The sequence below is a fragment of the Salvelinus alpinus genome, chromosome 27, assembly GCF_045679555.1.
Source record: "Salvelinus alpinus chromosome 27, SLU_Salpinus.1, whole genome shotgun sequence".
Taxonomy (NCBI): domain Eukaryota; kingdom Metazoa; phylum Chordata; class Actinopteri; order Salmoniformes; family Salmonidae; genus Salvelinus; species Salvelinus alpinus.
This window is the reverse complement of record NC_092112.1, coordinates 30,424,408-30,438,018: the sequence shown is the minus strand read 5'-3', so window position 1 is coordinate 30,438,018 and position 13,611 is coordinate 30,424,408. Positions and strand designations below refer to the sequence as shown.

Sequence of the window (13,611 nt, the reverse complement as noted above, 5' to 3'; positions counted from 1 at the left end):
CAACAAAAAATTACAACGGTGAAAGAGTGCCAAGATGGAGGCACGGAGGCTTCAACACAGCGCCCCCTATCAGTCATCTAGATTATAAACCATTGCCAAAGTATATGAATAATGTAAATACATTGAGCACCCCCTACTGGCAGTAAGCAATATAACCCACTTCTACACAGAGTGTACGAAACATTAGGATCACATTCCTAATATTGAGTTGCACCCCCTTTTGCCCTCAGAACAGCCTCAATTCGTCAGGGCATGGACTCTACAAGGTGTCGAAAGCATTCCACAGGGATGCTGGCCCATGTTGACTCCAATGCTTCCCACAGTTATGTCACGTTGGCTGGATGTCCTTTGGGTGGTGAACCATTCTTTTTCTTTCTTTTTTTTTTTAACCCCTCTTCGGAGGAAAAATATATATTCGTTTTTTTTACAGCTTTTCTGCTACATATACATACACATTTTACATTTAAACTCAGCAAAAAAAGAAACGTCCTCTCACTGTCAACTGCGTTTATTTTCTGCAAACTTAACATGTGTAAATATTTGTATGAACATAACAAGATTCAACAACTGAGACATAAACTGAATAAGTTCCACAGACATGTGACTAACAGAAATGGAATGATGTGTCCCTGAACAAAGGGGGGGGGGTCAAAATCAAAATTAACAGTCAGTATCTGGTGTGGCCACCAGCTGCATTATGTACTGCATCTCCTCATGGACTGCACCAGATTTGCCAGTTCTTGCTGTGAGATGTTAACCCACTCTTCCACCAAGGCACCTGCAAGTTCCCGGACATTTCTTGGGGGAATGGCCCTAGCCCTCACCCTCCGATCCAACAGGTCCCAGACGTGCTCAATGGGATTGAGATCCGGGCTCTTCGCTGGCCATGGCAGAACACTGACATTCCTGTCTTGCAGGAAATCATGCACAGAACGAGCAGTATGGCTGGTGGCATTGTCATGCTGGAGGGTCATGTCAGGATGAGCCTGCAGGAAGGGTACCACATGAGGGAGGAGGATGTCTTCCCTTTAACGCACAGCGTTGAGATTGCCTGCAATGACAACAAGATCAGTCCGATGATGCTGTGACACCACCCCACACCATGACAGACCCTGCACCTCTAAATCGATCCCGCTCCAGAGTACAGGCCTTGGTGTAACGCTCATTCCGTCGACAGTAAACTCGAATCCGACCAAGAGCACTTTTTGTCAGTCCTGTCTGGTCCAGCGACAGTGGGTTTGTGCCCATAGACGACGTTGTTGCCCGGTGATGTCTGGTGAGGACCTGCCTTACAACAGGCCTACAAGCCCTCAGTCAAGCCTCTCTCAGCCTATTGCAGACAGTCTGAGCACTGATGGAGGGATTGTGCATTCCTGGTGTAACTCGGGCAGTTGTTGCCATCCTGTACCTGTCTCGCAGGTGTGATGTTCGGATGTAACGATCCTGTGCAGGTGTTTTTACACGTGGTCTGCCACTGCGAGTACGATCAACTGTCCATCCTGTCTCCCTGTAGCACTGTCTTAGGCGTCTCACAGTACGGACATTGCAATTTATTGCCCTGGCCACATCTGCAGTCCTCATGCCTCCTTGCAGCATGCCTAAGGCACGTTCATGCAGATGAGCAGGGACCCTGGGCATCTTTCTTTTGTTGTTTCTCAGAGTCAGTAGAAAGGCCTCTTTAGTGTCCTAAGTTTTCATAACTGTGACCTTAACCGTTCCCCAGGTGCATGTTCATTAATTGTTTATGGTTCATTGAACAAGCATGGGAAACAGTGTTTAAACCTTAGATCTGTGAAGTTATTTGGATTTTTACGAATTATCTTTGAAAGACAGGGTCCTTTTTTTGCTCAGTTTACATTTTGCATACACGTATATAAAGCAGTCACATAACAATACATTACTAAACATAAACTCTTTAATCCCAACCCTCAGCCACTCTCAGCCCATCCCACCTATCACCATAGACCAACCTCATTTGGTTTCCATGTGCCATATATTTTTAAATTGTGCTGTGATGTTTTACATACCTTTTGAAACTTTCTAATTGTATAGTATCCACAGATTGTGAGCTAAAGAAACCTTTCCTACGAGTATTATTATATTATTTATTGACTATGGTTGTCCAAATCGCCCAACACTGCTATTTGTAAGGTTCATTTTAAGTGCATGTTGTGATTTTTTAACCATTCCTGAACCTGTGACCGGGAAACAAGCTACATAGGGGCGATACCAGAATAAATCTATTGATTCTGTCTCTTCACAGAAAAATCTACAAGTGTAGTTTTTTGTACCAGTTCATAAACCATATGCCATGGAATCGGTACATTGAAAATCTCTTTCCATTTATTTTGCAACCTGTATGGCGCAGCTGAATTATTTTAGCCCCCATTATATAAATAGGCACTTCTTGCAACTATAGGGGGTGCTGTTCCGCATTAGCATTTTTTGGTCTCCAAATTAAACTGCCTCGTGCTCAATTCTTGATCGTACAATATGCATATTATTGTTATTATTGGATAGAAAACACTTTCTAGTTTCTATAGCCGTTGGAATTTTGTCTCTGAGTGGTACAGAACTACTTCTACAGCACTTTTCCTGACAGGGAGTCAGATTTCAGAAATTTTGACCCCTGATCTGGGGTCGGTTTTAAGGTGCCTGTAAATGCTATGGAGAAACCGACACTGCCTACGTCTTCCTCTGGGTGTCAGTACGTCATCACGCTTTGAATGGAGTCGATTGCACAATCAGAGCCACTATAAAACAACAAAACGTGGAAGTACCGTCCTTTCCCTTCGCGCGTCTTACGCAAGATGGACATCGGACTTGCCTCCTTCCAAATGGTTGTTTAGCCAGTGATATTTCTCCGGTCATGTTTTTACTCGTTATAGTTGTTAAAAACATCATAATGTAGTTAATTTGAACCGTTTTATAGCAATTTATATCCGTTTAGTGCGATTTTGAGGAATTTCTTTGTCGTGCACTTTGAAGCTTTGGGCACGTTTCGGGGTCTCGGTCGATGTTAGTGGACATTTCGAAGGACAGAGGACATCTATCGACCAAAAGAAGATTAGACCCAAGAAAGGATACATTGCCCAAGAATCTGATGGAAAATCACCTCATAGTAAGAAATATTTAATATGATAAATCGTTGTTCTGTCGAAATATTTTAAACGCATAATCCGCCATTTTGTTTGTTATCGCTTCACTTGGCGAACCCTGTATTGCACAGTAAGGATAATTTTAGAAATGTAAATCAGCGGTTGCATTAAGAACTAATTTGTCTTTCGATTCCTGTCAACCCTGTATTTTTTAGTCAAGTATATGATTAGCTTTCGATTAAACTAGATCACTCTGAAAGATGACGTCCGACATTTTGAGGCTTGATTTGCTAGTATTTTCATTGTATAACCACGGTTTTGTATGGCTAAATATGCACATTTTCGAACAAACTCTATATGTATGTTGTAAAATGATGTTACAGGAGTGTCATCGGAAGAATTCTGAGAAGGTTAGTGAAAAAATGTATATATTTTGGCGATGATTACGTTATAGCTCTCTTTGGCTTGAATCGATGCTCTGGTAACGTTTGCACATGTGGTATGCTAACTTATCGATTTATTGTGTTTTCGCTGTAAAACGCTTAGAAAATCTGAAATATTGTCTGAAATCACAAGATCTGGGTCTTTCCATTGCTATGCTTTGTCTATTCTTATGAAATGTTTTATGATGAGTAAATTAGGTCATACACGTTGCTCTCTTTAGTAATTCTAGTCGAGTTGTGATGGTCGGTGCAGATTGTAAACTGTGATTTCTACCTGAAATATGCACTTTTTTCTAACAAAACCTATCCTATACCATAAATATGTTATCAGACTGTCATCTGATGAGGTTTTTTATTGGTTAGTGGCTATTTATATCTTTATTTGGCCGAATTTGTGATAGCTACTGATGGAGTAAAAAACTGGTGGAGTAAAAAAAGTGGTGTCTTTTGCTAACGTGGTTAGCTAATAGATTTACATATTGTGTCTTCCCTGTAAAACATTTAAAAAAACAGAAATGATGGGTTTATTCACAAGATCTGTATCTTTCATCTGGTGTCTTGGACTTGTGATTTAATGATATTTAGATGCTACTATCTACTTGTGAAGCTATGCTAGCTATGCTAATCAGTGTGTGGGGGGGGGGGGGGGGGGGGGGGGGGGTGGGGGGTGATCCCGGACCCGGGGTAGAGGCTCGTGAAAGGTTAAGTATCTGGCTTAGCATACAAAATAAAATATTTTTTGCTCATATGATTTAAAAAATTAGTAATTTGGAGTAGGCAGTGTCGTTAGTAAGTAAGTAAACTGTGAAAGGACCAAAGAGTTAATCAATGGGATTTTTCCATAAATAGACAAGTATTTACCTCACCATGGTTGCAGAGTCGTATCTATTTTTGCAAATTTTCTATTGAAATTGTGGTAAATTCATTTATATTTTTTGAGATGTGAATACCAAGTATGTTACTTCACCATCCACCCATTTTATTGGTAAACTACAAGGTAGTGTAAACACTGTATATTTTAACTATCCAATACGTAATATGGTACACTTGTCATAATTAGGTTGTAATCCAGAGAGGCTAGAAAAGTGATCAAGATATTCAATGAAACTGTGCAGGGATCCAGATCGCAGACTAGTCATCGGCATACATTCACACTTGTTTTTATCCCCTGGATTTCTAACCACTTGATGTTCTTGTTGGATCTAATTTTAATTGCTAGCATTTCAATGGCCATAATAAACAGATATAGAGACAACAGACAGCCTTGTTTTACTTCTCTTATTAAAAGCTCAATACTTTCTGAGAAGTAACCATTTACTATTTTACATCTGGGGTTGCTATACATAACTTTAACCCAGTGTATAAGAGATTTACCAAAATGAAAGTTATCCAGGCATTTATATATAAATTCTAGTCCTACTTTATCAAACGCCTTTTCAAAATCTGCTATGAAGACCAAGCCTGGTATCTTCGATGTTTCATAATGTTCAATTGTTTCAAGTAGTTGTCGTATATTATCTCCAATATATCATCCATGTAAAAAACCTGTCTGATCAGGATGAACAATATCTGGTAAAACCTTTTATATTCTATGTGCTATGCATTTCGCAGGGATTTTTACACCACAACATTGAAGCGTTAGAGGCCTCCAGTTTTTTTTAAATGGACTGGATCTTTATACTTACCACCTGGGTTCTGTTTTAGTAGTAATGAAATCAGACCTTGTTGAGTACCTGAAAGTCTACCATTTGAATAAGAGTAATTAAAACATGCTAATAATGGATCTTTGAGTACATCAAAAAAGGTCTGATATACTTCTACTGGTATGCCGTCAAGCCCTGGTGTTTTTCCAGACTGAAAATATTTTATTGCCTCAAAAAGTTCCTCTTCTGTAAGTTGGCCTTCATACAGATCCTTCTGTACATTTGTTAATTTTACATTATTATTATGAAATAAATCCTTACAGTTAACATCATTCAGTGGAAATGGCGACTGAAAAGAAAACATGCTTAAAATATTTTGCTTCCTCTTTCAAAATATAATTTGGTGAATCATGGATAACTCCATCATTTGTAAAGAGTTTCTGTAAATTCTTTTTGGTAGAATCTCTATGTTGAAGATTTAAGTAAAATGTTGTGCATTTGACCATTTTCCATCCAATTCGCTTTATTTTTGTAATACATTCGGTCTCCTATTAATACATTTAAAAAAAATTGATGCCAGCAAGAACGATACTAGGAAGTAATAAAGACGGCTAGCTTGATTAAGCCTCCTCCATGTATATCTCACTAGGTCAGGGTTTTTCAACCTCCATATATTCACTACTTCTAATGTAGCCATGATCTTTGTGATCTAAACACCATGGGAACACGCAGCTGTCATACCGCTCAGGAAGGAGACGCGTTCTCCTTCCTGAGCGAAAACTGCAAATCAATCCCAGAACTACAGCAAAGGACCTTGTGAAGATGCTGGAGGAAATAGGTACAAAAGTATCTATATCCACAGTAAAATGAGTCTCTATATCGACATAACCTGAAAGGCCGCTCAGCAAGGGAGAAGCCATAAAAAAAACTGACTACGGTTTGCAACTGCACATGGGGACAAAGATCGTACTTTTTGGATAAATGTCCTCTGGTCTGATGAAACAAAAATAGAACGGTTTGGCCATAATGACCATCGTTATGTTTGGAGGAAAAAGGGGGAGGCTTGCAAGCCGAAGAACACCATCCCAACCGTGAAGCACGGGGGTAGCAGCATCATGTGGAGGTGCCTTGCTGCAGGAGGGACTGGTGCACTTCACAAAATAGATGGCATCATGAGGAAATCAAATTATGTGGATATATTGAAGCAACATCTCAAGACATCATTCGGGAAGTTAAAGCTTGGTCGCAAATGGGTCTTCCAAATGGGCAATGTGTCGTGGAAACTCTAGTGTTGGCAGTTGCATTTCTTCCCTCAGCTGGGGCTCAGTCACTTGGGGCCCAGAGAGGGGAGAGGTCACTTGTCTTTCACATATCCCTGGTGCTATGCAGAATATCAGAAAGGGAGGAGGACAGGATGGAACATTGTCTTCATACGTGAATGTATCTGTTAAACCATGTGAAGGGATGGCGTGATTAAGGGGGAACCAATTACTTGTCTCCACAATGTCTGTGCGCAAGTCACTCCCTCCTTTGGCATTGGGGGGAGGTGTATGGCAGTGTCTGGAACCATTGTATGTCCTCTCTGATGTTGCATTTATCCTGGGATAGTGTATGACCTAGAGGCTCACTCCCCTCAGTGAGCTTGTCCAGGAGTGGGGTCAAGAGGGGGTTTACTTGAGATGGGAGTATCTGGAGTTGACAATTGAGTTATGCCATTGGATGAGGTAATGGTTTTGTGCTATGAAGTACCAGGAAAGAGATTAGAACCTCGTCTTAGGGACCAAACTGAACAATAATTTATAGCGAATGCTATCTGGCTATGGGATACTCCTCTCTCAAGTAAAAGTATTTCTTTGTGAACGGTTCCTAAGATCTGTGGTTCATCATGTAGGTTGAGAGGGGTGTATCTTGGCTATAAAAGATCTTTGTACTTTTCTGTTGTCACATTGAAAGTGAAATGCTATTGCAAAGCTCTTATTATTAAAGATGTAGTTTAAGTATAACTCTGACTGGTATGTGAAGTTTGTAACTCTCATTTGGTAATGCAGAAATAAGCCACCACAAATGACACCAAACGTACTTCCAAGGTTGTGGCAAAATGGCTTAAGGACAATAAAGTCAAGGTATTGGAGTGGCCATCACAAAGCCCTGACCTCAATCCTATAGAACATTTGTGGGCAGAATTGAAAAAGCGTGTGCGAGCAAGGAGGCCTACAAACCTGACTCAGCTACACCAGCTCTGTCAGGAGGAATGGGCCAAAATTCACCCACGTTATTGTGGGAAACTTGTGGAAGGCTACCCGAAACATTTGACCCAAGTTAAACAATTTAAAGGCAATGCTACCAAATACTAATTGAGTGTATGTAAACTTCTGAACCCCTAGGAATGTGATGAAAGAAATACAAGCTGAAATAAATTGTTCTCTGCTATTATTCTGACATTTCACATTCTTAAAATAAAAGTGGTGATCCTAACTGACCTAAGACAGGGAATTTTTACTAGGATCGAATGTCAGGAATTGTGAAAAACTGAGTTTAAATGTATTTGGCTAAGGTGTATGTAAACTTCTGACTTCAACTGTATTTCTCCCAGTCCCTTTTCCACCCAACCGTAGCTATATTTGTAGAATGAGTTTCCTGTAAACAATAGATATTATATTCTTCATCTTTTAGCCATGTAAAACTGTATATGTTTTTATGATCTGCTAAGCCATTACAATTATAACTGGCTATACGTATTTCCCCACTTACCATAATGATACCCACGTTTCAATTATACTTACCACAACCAATGTTTGTAAACTTAGCATTACAAAGCACCGTGATGATTAAGTGTCCATATAGTGGTGCCATAATAATTTGCACTGTTAAGCATTCTGTAGCTGCAACTTTGTAAACCTCTAATTGTCCTAATATTCCACCTCCAATTGTCCTAAACGTCCCCCCATATCTAGGTCTGTTGTCACTAAGACCACCAGACCATCTCCCTGACTCATGGCAAACCCTTGGCCGCCAATTGGCGTTGGCCAGAGGGAAATATGGGCAGTCAAATGATAACATAATTATCTATGAGGGTGCTTACAAGAACTAATCCAAATAACATGGAAAACTGTCAAAAATAAATAAATAGTAACAATAATAGATCATATTAATAGAAATAACAGCACAATCTTATAAATGCATGATCATATTTAGAAAGTCATAGCAAGGCTATAAGCATGTCAGCCCAGCCTGCTCAGTTCATTGGATTCAAAGAGAAAACAACCTAAATATATCGCAAGACCAGTCCTTTTTTTAAAGTCCATTACATGCAAGACATTTTTCATGTAGTCCTCATTATAACCTGTTGTATTCCGAAAAATAGAAGGAAAAAGGAACAGATTCCAACGGCCACTAATGACTGCAAGTAAAAATTTGTCTTAGGCATCATACTACCCATAAAGGAATACCCAAGTTTAACTTACATGATACACACGGGAAACAGTTGCGCATGAAAAACCTAGCAGCACTACAGTTCTTGACAGTAACTGGTGCGCCTAGCACCTACTACCATACCCCTTTCAACAGCACGTACATTTTTTGTCTTTCCCATTCCCCCTCTGAACGGCACACATACACAATCCATGTCTCAATTATCTCAATGCTTAACAATCCTTCTTTAACCTGTCTCCTCCCCTTCATCTACACTGGTTGGATTTAACAGCGGACATCAATAAGGGATCCTAGCTTTCAGGAGGATTCACCTGGTCAGTCTATGTCATGGAAAGAGCAGATGTTTCTAATGTTTTGTACACTCAGTGTATATTTAGGTGAGCCACTTACAACTTCTTGGTGGTTTTGGTGCTCATACAGAGGGTCCCATCATGTTATTGGTCAGTCCATTGGCAGCCTTACCATGGTATCAGGTTTGACTTGAATGAGTGAGAAAAAAGACAAGTCAGCCAAAAGTCCATATTTAGCTTGTCATTTGTCTCAGAGTGTCACGGCCGATGCTGGAAGAAGACCAAAGTGCAGCGTGGTGAGTGTACATTTCCCTTTTTATTTAAAATGTCTCCAACAAAACAACAAACGAAAGAAACAACCATGAAGCTTACAGGGCTATAGTGCCACAAACAAAGTTAACTACCCACACTGAAAGGAGGGAAAAAGGGCTATCTAAGTATGATTCCCAATCAGAGACAACGATAGACAGCTGTCCCTGATTGAGAACCATACCCGGCCAAAACATAGAAATAAAGAAACAGAAAACAAAACATAGAATGCCCACACCAAATCACACCCTGACCAAACCAACTAGAGACATAAAAAGTCTCTAAGGTCAGGGCGTGACAGAGACTGGCCATTGATAAGATGGTGCCAACAGAGAGGGCTGTCTCGCTTCTAGTCCTTAGGAAACTTTGCAGTATTTAGTTTTTCTATGTATTATTTCTTACATTATTAGCCCAGAAAATCTTAAGCGTTATTACATACAGCTGGCAAAAACTTGGATATCAAAGCGATGTCAACTTACCAGCACCATGACCAAGAATACGGCTTTCCCGAATCGGATCATTTGTCCGCACCACCCAGGGCATTTGAACTGATCCCAGAGGCCGACCCAAAACAATGCCGCCGGAGAAGAGGAAGACAGAGCGGTCTTCTGGTCAGACTGAGGCGCGCACACCACCCACCGCTTCAGAGTATATTACTCGCTAATGTCCAGTCCCTAGATAACAAGGTCGACGAAATTAGGGCAATGGTTGTTTTCCAGAGACACATCAGGGATTGTAACATACTCTGTTTCACAGAAACATGGCTCTCTCAGGATATACTGTCAGAGTCAGTAAAGCTACCTGGATTCTCAGTGCATCTCCCCGACAGGAATAAACATCTCTCCGGGAAGAAGAAGGGCGGGGGTGTATGTTTCATGATTAACGACTCATGGTGTAACTAACATACAGGAACTCAAGTCCTTTTGTACACCTGACCTAGAATTTATCAAAGCAAATTTGAGAACAAGGCTACCTAAATTCTATCAGCTACCTAAATTCTATCAGTATATCGACTGTAGTACTCGCGCTGGAAATACGCTGGACCACTGTTACTCCAACTTCCGCGATGCATACAAGGCCCCCCTCAACCTCTTTTGGCAAATCTGACCACAACTCCATTTTGCTCCTCCCTTCCTATAGGCAGAACCTCAAACAGGGTGTACCCGTGCTAAGGACTATTCAATGCTAGTCTGACCAATCGGAATCCACGCTTCAAGATGGATTTGAACACGCTGACTGGGAAATGTTCCGGGTAGCCTCAGAGAATAATATTGACGTATATACTGATTCGGTAAGTGAGTTTATAAGGAAGTGTATAGGATATGTTGTACCCAATGTGACTATGAAAACCTACCCTAACCAGAAACCGTGGATAGATGGCGGCATTCGCGCAAACCTGAAAGCACGAACCACCGCATTTAACCATGGAAAGGCGACTGGGAATATGGCCGAATACAAACAGTATACTTATTCCCTCCGCAAGGCAATCAAACAAGCACAATGTGGAGTTGCAATTCAACGGCTCAGACACGAGACGTACAGTATGTGGCAGGTTCTACAGTCAATCATACACTACAAAAGGAAATAGGGACTAGTAACTTTAAACAACATTTTCCCGTGGTGCCCTGACTTCCTAGTTAATTAATTAATGTTTACATGATTTGTTTAATGTAATGTAATTTAATAATTACATAGAGAATTGATTTGATAATATAACAGTCTTCACATTAATTATAGTCCAAGACACGACACACCCTAGACCCACTTGCAATCGCCATCACACTGCACACTGCCCTATCCCATCTGGACAAGAGGAATACCTATGTAAGAATGCTGTTCATTGACTATAGCTCAGCATTCAACACCATAGTACCCTCCAAGCTCATCATTAAGCTTGAGGCCCTGGGTTTCAACCCCACCCTGTGCAATTGGGTCCTGGACTTCCTGATGGGCCGCCCCCAGTGGTGAAGGTAGGAAACAACATCTCCACTTTGCTGATCCTCAACAGTGGGGCCCCACAAGGGTGTGTGCTCAGCCCTCTCCTGTACTCCCTGTTCATCCATGACTGTGTGGCCAAGCACGCCTCCAACTCAATCATCAAGTTTGCAGACGACACAACAGTAGTAGGCTTGATTACCAACAATGAGACAGCCTACAGGGAGGAGCTGAGGGCTCTCGGAGTGTGGTGTCAGGAAAATAACCTCTCACTCAACAAAACAAAAAGGAGATGATTGTGGACTCCAGGAAACAGCAGAGGGAGCACCCTCCTATCCACATCGACGGGATAGCAGTGGAGTGGAGAAGGTGGAAAGTTTTAAGTTCCTCAGCGTACACATCACGGACAAACTGGAGGCTGAAGAAATGTGGCTTGTCACTTACAACTGTCAAACTTTTACAGATGCACTATTGAGAACATCCTGTCGGGCTGTATCACCGCCTGGTACGGCAACTGCACCGCCCACAACCGTAGGGCTCTCCAGAGGGTGGTGCGGTCTGCACAACACATCACCGGGGGTAAACTACCTGCCCTCCAGGACACCTACAGCACCCGATGTCACAGGAAGGCCAAAAAGATCATCAAGGGCAACAATCACCCGAGCCACTGCCTGTTCACCACACTAACAGCCATAAGGCGAGGTCAGTACAGGTGCATCCAAGCTGGGACCAAGAGACGCAAAAACATCCATCTCAAGGCCATCAGACTGTTAAACAGCCATCACTAGCACAGAGAGCCTGCTACCTACATACAGACTTCAAATCATTGGCCACTTTAATAATGCCACTTGAATAATGTTTACATATCTTGCATTACTCATCTCATATGTATATACTGCATAATATACAGTATTGCATCTTAGCCTATGACGCTTTGTCATTGCTCATCCATATTTTATATATTCTTATTATTTTCCTTTACTTAGATTTGTGTATAAAGTTAGTTTTATACTGGATATTCAGATATCTCGTCAATAGCCATTGAACCAAGCATGCCATGACAATGAAAATTGTATATTCTGAATCAGGGGAGGTTTGAAAACAATTTTTTATAACTGCTAGTAGTTAGCACAAAAAAAATGTGTGGATTGCTCTCCATCCTTAGGTATCTGTTGTGGAATTGTTAGATATTACTTGTTAGATACTGCTGCACTGTCGGAACTAGAAGCAGAAGCATTTCACTACACTCGCAATAACATCTGCTAACCATGTGTATGTGACCAATAAAATGTGATTTGATTTGATCTAGATGGCAAAACCCCTTCCAAATATCTCTCTGTTTGTCTGCAAGTCTATGTATCACAATCTACTGCTAAAAAAAACTGTACTCACAAGACCTCAGGAAATGCGTTGAATCTAAGGTCTTTCGTTGGCGTGCCTCAGCTCCAAGTCTAAGTCGTCTTGAGTATCTTCATCCTCACTTTCCTCCTCCGTCTTTATTTTCTGGAACAAAGTCCTTATCCTTTGCGGTGTTGTCACTGTCACAATCATCTAATGAATTAACGGACCAAGGCGCAGCGTACGTAGAGTTCCACATGTTAATTAAATGAAACTCACAAAAAAATTAAGCGTAACAAAATGTGACGTTCTGTAGCGCTCACAGGCATCAACACGAAAACAAGATCCCACAAAAGCCAGTGGAAAAATGGCTGCCTAAATATGATCCCCAATCAGAGACAATGATAAACAGCTGCCTCTGATTGGGAACCATACCAGGCCAACATAGATATAAACACACTAGATCACCCACCCTAGTCACATCCCGACCTAACCAAAATAGAGACTAAAAGGCTCTCTATAGTCATGACGTGACAGTCACTGTTAAAATTCAGGAGCCTTTCTGTTCTTGCCCTTGCCTCTAGTCTGTTTCTGGGGCTGGGTTGAGCTGGGGCTGGGGCCTGTGCTAGACTCCCAGTCATTCTGTGTAGCATTGTTAGGATGGTTGTAAACCTCCTTGTTCTGGGTGTGAAGGTACTGCAATGCACTGAAACAGAACAGAGGCATAAAACAATGGGTCAATGTAGCATGATGTTTTAAATCTGAAGACAATGTTTGATTTGGTTGGGTACACCCATGGCCTCGGAGTCGCTACCCTGTTTGCTCAACTTCTGGGCAATGGTTGCCATTAACTGCCTAGACAACCTTACGGAGCACCTCATCTTTATCACAGAAAGCCTAGACAACGTCACTGAGCAACTCTTCTTGGTGAGAGGCAGCCTCAACAACCTGTGCAACTCTCTGTCACAGGCATACAGCCCTACTGCATACTTGAGAGAGAGAGTGTGTGTGTGTGTGTGTGTGTGTGTGTGTGTGTGTGTGTGTGTGTGTGTGTGTGTGTGTGTGTGTGTGTGTGTGTGTGTGTGTGTGTGTGTGTGTGTGTGTGTGTGTGTGTGTGTGTGTG

General features: G+C 41.4%; 1 pseudogene; it reads right to left on the bottom strand.

The window, feature by feature from the left end:
• The window catches only part of LOC139555864 (general transcription factor 3C polypeptide 2-like), a 31,608-nt pseudogene extending 18,239 nt beyond the window's left edge, over positions 1–13,369 (bottom strand).
• Positions 13,370–13,611: the final 242 nt, after the last annotated feature.